We start from the raw sequence: 13578 nt of genomic DNA on the forward strand, positions 1-13578 counted from the left end.
ACTGCCACATGATTTTGACCCTGGCAGGAGATCACCAGAATCAGTTGATGACAGGGATCCGCAAACCACTGTCCTATATGTCACCAATCTCTCGCATAAGTTTGGTTTTCCCCGCCATACATCTTCTGTCTACTCACAGTTTTAAGTGTATATATGCATCATCGTTGGCTTACTACACATTATATACCATATGATGTTAGGTGGATGGGAATTTTCTTTTGAGGCTACAATTAGTGAGGAAATGATTTCACAAGTTATACTTCAAGCTCATAACGCCACACTTGGCTGTTGTACTAAGCAATGACATGTAGTATCAAGAGAATCTTGGTTAAAATAATATAATTGATTTTCTATAATAGTTGCAGTGGGTTCATCAAGCATTAATTGGGTAGATGAGAGAGTGAACTGCAGTACTACAACCAACTGTTTCAGAAGATGTCTTCAATACCCTTTCTTGGAATCAACTCATTGACTTTTTTGGATGCTTTTTTTTTATATTCTTCACCATCATTATAGTTTCATGGATCATTTTCCTTAGTTTCGTCAAACCAGCCATGAAATCTCTATACATTTAATGTTACTAAATCAAGAACAAGTATAGAGATTTCACCGGGATGCTTTATTTATGAGCGTCATACATACTATCTATGGCACACTCTTTTAATATTTTGATTTTATATCCATTTCTAATAATGTTTTCTTTCAAGCATATATTCTTTAGCAAGTTAGAGTGTGCAATCAAGTCTCCTAAGTGCGTAGTTTTATCATTTTATCAGGATCTATAGCATATAAGATAATAGCATTCCTCTTGGTTATTTTGACGCTTCCATGCTTCACACCGTATTATGTTTTAGAAGAGAGCCAGAACCATTCGTGAATATAAATGATAGATGCTTGGCGCACTTGCAAATAAAATTGTCCAGGGCTTGAGCCATGTATTGCATTTGAAATGAAGCTTTTAATGACCTTTTCCACATTTGTATGATTCTGAATGTATCGAAGTCCATTCTCTACAAATCTCTACAAATCAAATTCTTGATTCCTGTATAATTTGCCCTATTTGGAGAGCACAAAATCAATAGCGTAGATAAATAAAAAATGCAGATATATTTCCATTCACATGATCATCAGCTCTATTCTCTTTGGTCATGATTTTCTTTGCTAATTTTTTTATGCACCCACCCAAAGTGCTGATGCTTCGTCAGAATATTTTGTTAAGAGCTTTATGCAATCATGATTGTTTGAGCCGGTTATGTCAAACAAACATTCATGTAATTTAGTTGCAGTAATTCATAAAAAAGAATCGGCATAGTTCCTATTTTAGGACAGAATCAACATAATATGTCCAGTTCTCCCGCACACAAAAAAGTCTATGCTCAGTTGCATGACTTACAAATCCAGTTTTAGGACCGAACAAGAGATTCGTACACACATTTCATTGTGATTTGTGGCAATCTTGCGTGTGGTACAATGCCTAAAGAAAATCAATTTTATGGTCAAGATCTTAAGTTGATGATAACTTCATATGTGGTTCTCCTGTTGCATTAGTTATATTTTTATTTTTGATCATCTTGCCCAAAACTAAAGTTTCACTACATGAAAAATGACTACTTTATTTTATACCATGTTAACCTCTTTCTCTTCCCCACAGGACAGCGTCTCATGCGTTCTCGATCCGGCGCCACCACATATCGTGATTCTTGATCGGGCACAGGTCGCGGCCATAAGAGAGCCTCGCTGGTGTGGTCTTCATGCTTGGTCTGGAGAAGCATGGGAGGATGAGTAGGACAGGCATGGGGAAGGAGCAGCCAGGCCGGAGCTCCGGAGTCGCTCGCGTCATGGTCGAATGGAGCCGGCCATCTCTATGGGCTGCTGCTCGCCGGTCGTCGTTCCCCAATCAGAGTTGCTCATCTTTGGCTTCACCATCTTCCTCCCCTGATCATGCATCTATTTTAGATCATATAATTATGCTATATCATATATGTTGTTTAGTTGAGACTTGTGCATGTGCATGCATTGGCATTGATTTAGACAGAGATATTGCATGATTTGTACATAAAAGGAGTACGGATGATCTAAGAATAAATGTTCGAATAAAGTTAGTAGTGAGATTTAGGTAGAGGTTACCTGCACTGTTCTGTTTTATGTGGATTCTAAGCTGCAAAATCATACATGGTCCTGTTAGTAGTTTGTTTGAGTTGTGAGTTTACGCATTTTCCCTTGGAATGTCTGTATGTGTGATCACTTGCTTTTAGGTTCCCGGCGGTATATCATGAGAAGTTTTTTACTTTGCACCGGGTGATCAACTACATATTTAGACAAAGACACTATTCAGGACCAGGAACATTAAGATTTCTAATGTTGTTTTCCTCTTTCAAGATTACAGTTTTCATAAGCCTTAGATAGCTAAGGTACATAGTTTTCATTCATTTAACAATTTTTTTTCTGTTCTCTCATCTCCTATATGGTGTCTAAGAAATACTAATGTAGACAATTCAAAATTTTAAAATACCTTCTGGCCAATTAGCCTATTATATTGACCGGGCTGTTGATTTTTTGTCCTTTTCTTATTCCCCCATAAAGAGAAGTTGAAGGACCTGGTGGCTGGTTCCAAGTGATGGCAAGAAAGAAGGTGCAATGGAGTCAATTGCGCCAACATGGGTTAGGTGGCTTAGTGTTTCCATCGAACATATAAACCCTTCTAGGCTACCCGCAAAGCCAGGGCAATTCAGCTCGGCGATGAATCTGGTCCGGCCGTTGTGTCTTGCTTAGTACCTGATTTGTACTTTCTATCTCGCTGTCAAACATCCCGACGTTGGTTTGTTTTTACGTTGCGTGTTTCAACCACGGTGTTTCAACCATAGAGAATGACAGCTGGGCCAGCCTTTGCGCGCGGTCCCAGCCTACGGTGAGAGCATCAGTGCGTGCTTGTGTTGCGCAGCGCCGCAAAGGCGATCGCGGGGTGGGCAGGGGCGATCATGGGTTGGGGTGGACTGCAGCGAGCGGGATTGGCTAGCCCTTCTCTCCATGAAAATATCTCCTGCCGCCGCCGCCGCCTCCGCTCCTCCTCCCTCTCGGCCGCCTCATCTCCTCCGCCTCCACCACCTCCTCCTCCCTGCCTCTCCTCCTCCCACGTCTCCTCGTCCGCTCCCTCTGCCTCCGCGCTCAACAGGAGGAGCTGGAGTCGCAGCCGCACCGCACGACGGTGGGCGAGGGCGAGCTCCGGCGCAAGCGAGCGGACCCATCGCCCACGCCGGCGGGGTCCCTGGCCCCAAGCTGCGCCTCTACCCCATCCTCACATGCGGCCATCCTTGCCATTCTGCCGGTGGAAAGCTCCTCTATGACGGCATCCACCGGATCCGGTGTTGCTGTGCGTGAGGAGGACGGACATGGGGAAGGTGCAACAAGGCAGCGTTGGTGTCACTGTGGTGCTGTGCGTGAGGAGGACGGATGTGGGGAAGGTGTAGCAAGCCGACCCTCGCGTCGCAGTAGAGTGGAGCCGGCAGTTTTATGATCGGTCTCTAAATATTTCAACTTGCACGGTTTGAATTAGTTTCACATGCTAAAGTATATAGTTTGAACATAGGTATTCCTTAATTTTTCATATAAAAGGTTTAGAATTATTACCCTCGGTGCTTGATAAAACTCGAAGTTACTAACAAATGCAAAGGTTTCTCTTACAAAAGGTTTATAATCATTACCCTTGATGCTTGAATTTGGACCTTGCACCTTACTTGGGTAACATAGAGCCAAATGGCACATTGTCCAAATACACGTTCAAAACACTTCGGGTTTGACATGGTCTCTATCCTTGATCGAACATAAAGTTACTAAAAAGGCAAATATTTTTCAACATAAACATGGTTTCAAATGGGTCACTGCGTCATTTGACACACCGGGTCATCTAGTTCAGAATAAAGATCAAAGATAGCAGACGTCAACATGGATATGCATGCATTTCCAAGGGAGCAGACGAGTAAAGGCACCTCATCTGATCTACCACTATCTGCTACACTAATTTGTAGTACCATGTAAACCCAGCGATTCAGGCAACTAAGACCGTGGGAGACTGAGAATCGCGACAAATGAAGCCACTCTGTTTTGTCAAGTTAGCACAACCATATCCAATGTAATCCGAAGTACCAAATAAATTCCGGGATGCCACTTTCACAACTGATCTAGGGAAAGTAATTAAGCTTCAGTATATTGAAAAACAATTCAGGCAACCACAACATCTCATAAGAATAATAAAATTAATTGGTCAGCAGACCCTAATGAAATACATCTTGTGTAATATCTAGCAGGCACGTAACAAGTAGCGCTTGCCCAATCTCTCTGCAAAAGAATAACTATTTGGGGAGGTGTTTTTGAAAATAAGTTTTGAAGTCAAGTATCTTTGATGGCTAATATAATCTGGGCATTGTTTGTTGTGCTACATTACAATTTTTCTTAGACAATATCAAGATGTTCAACAATATCCGATGAACTATATATAGATGATTTTGTTAAGTCAACCTTTCGAGACAACAACAGCAAGGGCCTAAGCGGGGAGGTATTCACCTGGGCTTGCAACACCGGTGGAGCCGAGCGTGCCAAGGCATCCAGGACGCCTAGTCCCTGGCTGGTTCCTATTCGGCGCCTTAAGCGCCCGTTACAGGTGTTCTCGCAAACGGGCGCACACCCACCCTCCGCGCTGGGCCGGCCCATCTGCCTATTTGTTTCTTTGTTTTCAAAACGCAGAAAAGAGTGTCCGCGGTGACTTGAACTGAAGACGTCCTAGCTCACAGAACTACGCACTAACCACTCCACCAATCAACCACACGTGACGACTTCGCTCTATTCACGTCTTTTCTTCTTGGTACTCTTCGTTTCCTTTTTCTTTTCTCCCTTTTTCGTATTTCTTTTTTCTTCCTCCTGGTTCTACAAACTTTCGGGAAATTCGTGATTTAATTTAAAATAGATGAACTTTTTTTCAAATTTGAACAAAATTTTATGAACTTTTTTCAAATTCGTTGAACTTTTTTCAAACTTGATGAACCTTTTTTCAAATTTGATGAACTTTTTTTATATCCGATGAACTTTTTTACAAATTTGATGAAGTTTTTTTCTACATCTCACAAAATAGAAGAACTTTTGCTTCAGATTCGATGAACTTTTTTAAAATTTTATGAACTGTTTTCAAATTTTATGAACTTTTTTTAATTTGATGAACTCTTATTCAACTTTGATGAACTTTTTTAAAATACAGTGAACTTTTTTTCAAATTCTATGAAGTTTTTCCCACTTTAATGAACTTTTCTTCAAATTCGATGGTCTTTTTTCAAAATGGATGAAATTTTTTCATGAACTTTTTTCAAAATTGATGAACGTTTTTGAGTTTGTGAACTTTTCTTCAAAAATGACGAGTGTTTTCAAATTCACGACATTTTTCAGAATAATTCAAAAATCGAAGTGATATAACAGACGTTATTATGCAAATAAATAGCGCGGCCATGCTGTTCTTATAGTGTTCTCGCTGTTTTCTGTCACGAATGTCCCTCGGCTCTAGTGGTTAACTAAGATCAGAGAAGAAGGCACCTACCTGAGTTCGAATCCTGGAAAGCACTTTTTTGCAATTTTCGACCTCGCTGCGATCCTCCTTCATGGGCCGGCCCAACAAGGTGCGGCTGTGTGCGCCAGCGAGGTGTTCGGGCGCATAAGGCGCAGAACAGGAACTCTCTAGTCCCTGGTCCAAGTCTGACCAGGACTGCTAGCAAACTCCCAAAGGCCTGGAGATTATTGATGAGGATCAAAAGTAATAAATATATCCATCAGTAAAAGGCCCAAACAACTTCCTCCTATGCAGTATTGCACCATTATTATTATCTGCAGGGAAAGGTCTAGAGTTATTGTAAATATCTCATGTCTTTGTTCTCATGTAAATGGAGACCTCACAGATCACAATTGACACCTCACAGATCACAATTGCATACATACACATCTTGATTAAACAGTGAGCCAATGCGATGACCTCTTTGATTGTTAGGGTAAGTTCTTTGATTAGTAGGATATGATTAGGTAGAAGTCAACATATGGTCTAATTTTTGTAGTTACCAGTAACTTGGAAGATATCTCAGAAGCACGCTAATCTGTTGGCATTAATTTAGAAGCAATAAAGAGATAATTACATAGACATGGGCGAGCACCTAAAGAACGGCGTCACAGATGTTCCCCTTCACAACCTCCTCGAGGTTCATGTTGTCCAGGTAATCATGGACGAGGAGCCCATTGACGACGGCCGCCAGGTGCTTGAGCGTGTGCAGCACGAGGTTGAGTACGCCGCCTGCGCGAGCTCGTAGCAGCTCTCCACGCCCATCGCCTTATCGCCCAGGACCTTAATCTTAGACCTGGCTGCTTTTCCCTCCTTTAGTCCATGTATGATGATCTGAATGGGAAGTAACAATCAAAATGGCATCTAATATTTATGTATTCAGGAGGTAAATGCAGAGTTAAAGACAAAGTCCATCCATGATGATTTGAATGGGAAGTAACAATTAAAATGGCATCTAATATTTATGTATTAAGGAGGTGAATGTAGAGTTAAAGACAAAGCCCATCCATGATGATCTGAATGGAAAGTAACAATCAAAATGGCATCTAATTTATGTATTCAGGAGGTAAATGCAGAATTAAAGACAAAGTCCATCCATGATGATCTGAATGGGAAGTAACAATCAAAATGGCATCTAATATTTATGTATTCGGGAGGTAATGCACAATTAAAGACAGTCGTAGCATGTATACTTACTTTCACCTGATCCTGTATGGCATCTCTCTCAACCACTATATCTTGCATTTTAGCTTGCTTAGCAGCCTTGGAACTGACCCTCGGTCTGGTTTTTTCAAGGGTCTTAATTTCTTTGACCAGTCGCCTCTCCTCGTCTAAAGATATGCTCTCATGACTTATGTGTTGATTCAATCTCTTGATCCAGGAAGAATGAAAGGAGAAAATGCAAACAAAAAATCAGAATTCCAAATGAGAAGAGGTAGAGTTATCAAAGGGCTGATCATACCTCATGCTCAAGCTCTTCAACAGAAGAGCACAAGCCTGCACTCTCTGCTCACATAACATTATTTTCGGCATGGAACTCGCCTAAACACTTCCTGAAAGTTTTTATCTCCTCCAACTTCTCGTTAAAATCCTAATTATATTGCCTGTTCTCAGCACTCAACGACCTTAGAGAACAGCAGCACGCTGAGTCTGCAGGGAAGTGTGAAGTTTCATCACTATACTTAAAGCAGGCACATTGATCCACTGGTTGTCTACTTCAACGGAACACGTGCATGGAGGGTGAAAAGAACAATATAATCACACAATTGCTCATAACTCAAATATAAGAAAGAGCTAGATGGACAGACCGTGTCCAGAATACATATACCCTCTTGTTAAAAAAAGAATGCAGACCCTAGCTCATCTAAGAAGAATACCAACAAATCTTGAAATAAAATCAAGCGTACGAGCCTGCACGAAAACAATCAATATGCAATACGAGTAACATTTGATTACAGATTTCACGCGATGTACCAATGTGCAGTGAATTCAATATATCCTATGAATAAGGAATTGCCCTTTTTAGGGAAAAATGCTTAACAATACCCATCTAGGCCACAAGGTCAAGCAAACTTAACATTTAACTTGGGATGCAAAGCCACGTACTGCCAATAAAATTGTGTTATACTAAATGAATATTGACTTTTGCAGGAGCTTCACTAAATGAATGTAAGCAAAATGAATCTTAAAAATAGCTGTGCAAATTATAACAACTCCCAAGAGAGCAAACAATCAGTGATTTGTCTATGGATTTAGATCTGGAAGAACCTGCAACAACTATATAAAAGAAGAATACAACAGCTCATCTTCTCTGAACACAAAACCACACCGACGTCAGGCCATACCAGTTACTGAAGAAAGCTTCAGGGCATCATCAACTGCAGTAGCATTGACTGAGATCTGCCTCTGCTTGTGCTGCGGTATGCCCAAAACCTGCCTCTGAAGTCTGAACCAAAGCTGATCCTCCAACGGAGCCCTCGGAATCACAACACCATAATTACATAGCCTGGTTAACTAATCTGAGAAGATCTTTGATAGGGTAAAACGAAAATGAATAATCTGAAAGCTAGCACAATTTACCTAGACGAAGTATGCAGAGCACGGCAGCCCCTAAAGTCGTTGCCGTCGGCCAGGCCTTGCATGAACCCGCTACTTCACTGAGATACACTGAGCTGGGACAATTCGGTCTGAAATAAAATATGGTGGCTACGGAGGATTCAGAAGGCAAGAAATTTGCTTTCTTCCAACATACATGGTTTGCTGAACTAAACTTCGTTTCAGCGGGCTTTGACAAAAATCTGTAACTGCAAACATCAAACTTGTGTGCCCATCCTACATCAAACTTTAAACCTGCTGGATTAAATATTTCAGGTTAGGCTCAGATCAGTGTACTTTATGAGTGTTAAGTGTACTTTCTAAATAGCAGAGAAACCATAACATCTAATCACAACCCAGCAGCTTGTACAAGCTAACATCAAACCTGAAAGAGGAAATGTCGACAACAGGTGACGGTACCATGACCCACGACTGAGCAAAGTTATCTATAATCCTCGGTGAATATCATAAATTAGGATCAACAAAGCTGACAAACTAAGAGTAACTTTATAATCTATAATCCACACCAAAATTCCTGCATATAATCCGAACAATAAAGTAAATAAAATGGTGTAACTTGGTTCTTAATTTATCTAAAAGCAGAAAATGCTAGAGAATTTGGCAGTCAGGTTATATAGCAGCAATCATCTAAATTAAATAACTCAACAGCAAAACTGTGCTACTGTCAGATCACTAATATTTTGTTTGTGTTACAACATGAAGGATGCTTTTCTACTCTAGAGGGCATGTTAATTGTGTACTGGTGTGCTCTCAAAATTATTTATAGGACTTAGAAGAAGTTTGCACAAGAATTATATTCTCATTAATGGTTTTTTCCCAGGAACGACAAAGTAAATAGACAAACAGAAGAGAGCTCACCCTGCATAAAAGTGAACGGCACAGCCATGGGAACGACAACCACAAGGCCTGTAAATCAGTAGCAGATAACATCACAATGTACCATGGATCTGTAAAGTATAATACCTATTAAAAAAGTAAGAAATTCCAGGAAATGGCAACAGACAAATTAATACAAATAAACTGTCAGCTTTCTAATTTTCAGGTCTCAGCAGCTAAAGGCCCGTCCTAAATATATCAATGAGTAATTGCTAGGATGTTTCACACACAAATTGAGCTAAACTCATACCTACCCTACCTTTACTACAATGCTCTCACTTCACCGCTTCATATACTGGACACTAAACTATTCAAAGATCTAGCATAATATTGGCATTCATTAGTGTGCAAATCAGATTTGATTGCAAATAATTTTATCTTCCATCTCCTTAATGGATTTTCAACAACAGAGCTTTCTCCTGTTATATGCCTCAAAAAGTAAAAACAAACAAATAATTTTCTGAACGCGAACACATTCAGATAAGAAAAAAAATGAGGCATCATATAACAGTATAAATGTGCTTCAGTGTCACTGAAAAATATTACCTTCCATCGCTTGATTTTGCCCAGCAGTGAAAGCCATTGAAGATACAATATGTCTGAATCAACCGAATATAGCAATAATTTAGTTCAATGTGGGAATATACCTGCAGAAAAGAATTTAGCAGCCAAATATAAATGGCAATCTCAAATTAGTTTATAAATATGCAAGGCACCTCCCTATCTATCGGGTTTTTTTTTCTGAATCCGCCCCTATCAAGTGTGTCCTCTGAATAAACAGACATCTCAGGGCTCTCTGATATATTGTACTGTGCTAATGAATCTAATGCTTACAGGTAGGGTCAATTAATGAAACAAGTAAAACCATGTTTGCATAAACAGGTATAACCCACGAAACAGTTCCTCTCGAAGCTTATTGTTCTCTTGAAAAACAAAATTCTTCTTCCAGCACCGAGCAGAGCAGAGCACATCAGATCTCGGTTGCTCGCCAGAAACCAAGACGAAATCGTGCCCACGCAAGAGCGCAGCTCGAATCGTAGACCAGAGGATAAGGAGGCCCCCGGTCAGATCGAAACCGAATGGACTGCCCTGCCGTTCGTCAGCGCATTAGCTCAGGGAGAGAGAGAGGCCGAATCCCCTCAACATATTATCCAACTATCCAGGAAGCAGAGAGGATGGATGGATGGATGGATGAATGGACGAGTGGATTCGAGAAGTGGGAGGGAGGTGCAGGGGTACCTTCTTTAGGTCAACGGGGAGGCGAGGCAGTAGACGCAGTCGGTGCGCCGGCGGCAGCGCAGCTCCTCTCGCCGGCCGGCGCGTGCAGTGTTGTGCCTCCAGTCTCCGCCGCCAGTGGGTCTGAGAGAGAGGGAGAGGGAGGAGAAAGGAGGTGCCGTGCGTGAGGAGGAGAAGAGGGTTGGAGCGGGGCGGGCGTATCTGGCGACCTCCTTCCTCTCTCTTTCTACTGGACGAAGGAAACGACCAGTGCGGTGGGGCAGCGACGAAGCCAATCGCGCGCCTGTTCTCACCTCCTCGCGCAACCGTCCAAATCCTACGTGGACATCGCGATGCACACCTTATTGTTTTGGATTGCCTGACTCCCGAAGGTAAATTCAACAACAAATGTGTTTAGGATCCACTTTATTTCTGCAAGTTGAAGAGGTAAAGTATGTAGTCCATAGTGAAATCTTTAAAAAAAACTTATATTTAGAAACGGAGGGAGTAAAAGCGTAGTAAAAGCCCCCGACCCTGAACCCTAGAGGTTGGCATGATGGAAGGGAAGCGGCCGGCTCACCATGGCGGCTACGAGGAGATGTCCGAGGACTTGCTGATGGAGATATTCTCCCGCCTGCCCGCCCACTCGGCTGCACGCTGTGCCGTGCTCTCGAGACGTTGGCGCAAGTTGGTCAACGGCCCCGATTTCTGGATCCGCTACCATCGTCCGCCGTCGCCCGACTTCAACATCGCTTACATCCCATTTCAAAAAAAGAAAAAAACATCGCTTACATCCACGAGTAGGCGGGCGAGGGCGAGGGCGAGCAGAGGCCGCTCCAGCACGCCTTCCACCTGTCCGGCCTCCTTGCGCAGGGACTGCTCACCAGCGACCGCCACGGCCTGGTGGCGCTCCAGGTGGAGGGGCTGTACCACCACAGGTTCTTTGCGTGCGTCGTGCTTAACCCAGCTACCACCTCTAATACAGGTGGAGAAGCGCGGACTGTGTTCCCTAATGTAGGCTGCAAGGACACCTTCTCGTTGTGCATCGACGGCATGCTCTACGTGCTCGACGACATGCATCTGAGTGTGCTAGCTCTCGACGTTGACAGTGAGACGATAAGCTCCGTCCAGCTCCCCGCGGCCTATGGAAGTACGGGGGCGCCTCTGCGTCGCGATGCACATGGACGAAAGCCACGAGTTCGTGCTCTGGCTGCTCACGGCAAGCCTCGATTGGGAGCGCCGGTGCGTGCTGCGTTACTTGGCACCGACGACTTTGAGGTCCCACTGGTTGGTAGGAGCGTGGGACTCTAGACAAAACCGGCTGCTCGTCTGGTATCGGGGGGCAGGCCTGAGGCTCTATGACCTGCGGCTGCGGGAGATGAATAGCGGCGGTGCGCACGAACCGGCAGGGAGTTGGACGCTCCAAGACCAGAAAGATTTGAGAGATTATATGAGGTTATGCTGGGGTTACCGGCCGACTTCCATATCCCCCCGGGTCATTATTGCCAACTGCACGGGCCTACCTCCCGTCCTCTGCAGTTTCCAATCAGGCCGTCGGACTCCGGAGCGGCCTGGGGCGCCTTTCAACAACGTACTATCAGACCTCGTGAAGACAATCCTCGGCGGCCACGAGGTACCAGGTTGCCCTTGGCCGTGTTCGGGTTCTCAGCGTCAAGTACTGTAAAGCACCGACAATAGAGCGATAAAAATGCTTCATCGGACGCGAGAGACCCCTCCAGAGCAGAGACCTTCGCCTTCGTGTTGACGGGGGTGGGCGCCGGCTTGCAGTTAAGCATACCGGCACGCTCAAGGAGCTCATGGGCGTACTTCTGCTGATGCAGAAAGAAACCGTCAGCCCGGCGGATCACCTCGATGCCGAGAAAGTAGTGCAGGGGCCCCAAGTCCTTGAGGGCGAACTCATCACGAAGACGAGCAGTCAGCCGCTGAAGGAGATCGGGTTAGACGCCGTGAGGATGATGTCGTCGACGTAGAGCAGCAGATATGCAGTGTCAGCTCCCTGATGAGACACAAAAAGTGAGGCATCGGAGCGAGTGGACCGAAAGCCCAGAGACTGCAGGAAGGCTGCGATACGCTGGTACCAAGCCCGAGGCGCCTGCTTCAACCCGTACAGAGAGCGGGAGAGCAAGCACACGAAGTCGGGGTGCTCGGCATCGACGAAACCAGTAGGCTGCTCACAGAACACCTGCTCGGCGAGATGACCGTGCAAGAAGGCGTTGGAAACGTCCAACTGATGCACAGGCCAGGCGCGCGAGACGGCCAGCTGAAGGGCGGCGCGGATCGTGCCCGGTTTCACAACCGGGGCGAAAGTGTCAGTGAAGTCCACGCTCGCGCGCTGCCGAAAACCACGAACCACCCATCGAGCCTTGTAGCGCTCGAGAGAACCGTCTGGGCGAGTCTTGTGGCGAAACACCCACTTGCCAGAGATGATGTTGGCACGAGGGGGTCGCGGAACAAGCTGCCACGTGCGGTTGTGCCGTAAGGCGTCGAACTCCTCCTGCATCGCAGCTAGCCAGTGGGGATCCTGGAGGGCAGCACGAGCGGAGGTGGGGACGAGTGATGGCGTTGACGTCGAGGCGGTGCACACATACTCGTCGGCGGAGTAGCGCGTACTGGGCCGAAGCACTCCTGCTCGGGCGCGGGTAGTCACGCCAAGTGACGGGGCAGGAGGGCCGACGGGTGCCGCGGCGGCAGGGGCACCCGGTGCGGCGGCGGAGGCCGCGGCGGCGGCGGAGGCCGCAGCGGCAGCAGCGTCGGCCGATTCGGCGGCGGAAGAGGCGACGGGCGAGGTTGACGTCGAGCCCATCACAGGCGTGGCGGGCGGGGTGCCGGGCTCAACCTCGTATGAGGGAGACGGGGACCCGGGGGCCCGCGTGGACTCGACCTCGGGGGAGGGAGTCACAAAGCCAGGTGGTGGCGGCATAGGGCGCCGTGCCGGGGGCGCCGACGGGGGCTGTCGCCGTGCATCGCTCCACGAAGGGGGCGCGGGGGCTGGCGCCGAAGGGGCCGAAGCCGGAGGAACCTAAAAAAAGGGAACACCGTCTCGACAAAGTACACATGCCTCGAGATGTCTGAATTATTGAAAGGTTCAAGTAATTTCAGAGTGAAGTTGAAGATCGTCGTGACAAGAGGATAAAATGTCTGTGATATGATCATAGAGATGAATATCTGAGTTACGAGTTTGGCACACAATTAAGACATTGTGGAAAGTGTTTCACAATTAATACCGCCTGGAACACCATAGAGTGATGGTGTGTCCAAAC

At 45.3% G+C, this 13578-nt stretch overlaps 1 non-coding gene across 38 annotated transcripts; it reads right to left on the reverse strand.

The window, feature by feature from the left end:
• Positions 1 to 1318: 1318 nt before the first annotated feature.
• On the reverse strand, positions 1319 to 10617 carry LOC109777249 (uncharacterized). Of its 38 annotated transcripts, none has more exons than XR_012204260.1 (11): positions 10322 to 10617; positions 9629 to 9729; positions 9065 to 9112; positions 8343 to 8440; positions 8171 to 8247; positions 7936 to 8066; positions 7053 to 7240; positions 6788 to 6961; positions 6186 to 6424; positions 5582 to 5768; positions 1319 to 1935 (listed from the first exon to the last, which is right to left on the reverse strand). It is a non-coding gene; the product is annotated as an uncharacterized protein (transcript). The 38 variants fall into 38 exon arrangements; XR_012204256.1 differs by having other exon boundaries at positions 8171 to 8262; XR_012204271.1 differs by having other exon boundaries at positions 8171 to 8262; positions 9065 to 9153; positions 10322 to 10557.
• Positions 10618 to 13578: the final 2961 nt, after the last annotated feature.

This window comes from Aegilops tauschii, chromosome 3 (genome assembly GCF_002575655.3).
Source record: "Aegilops tauschii subsp. strangulata cultivar AL8/78 chromosome 3, Aet v6.0, whole genome shotgun sequence".
In the NCBI taxonomy this organism is placed as follows: Eukaryota; Viridiplantae; Streptophyta; class Magnoliopsida; order Poales; family Poaceae; genus Aegilops; species Aegilops tauschii.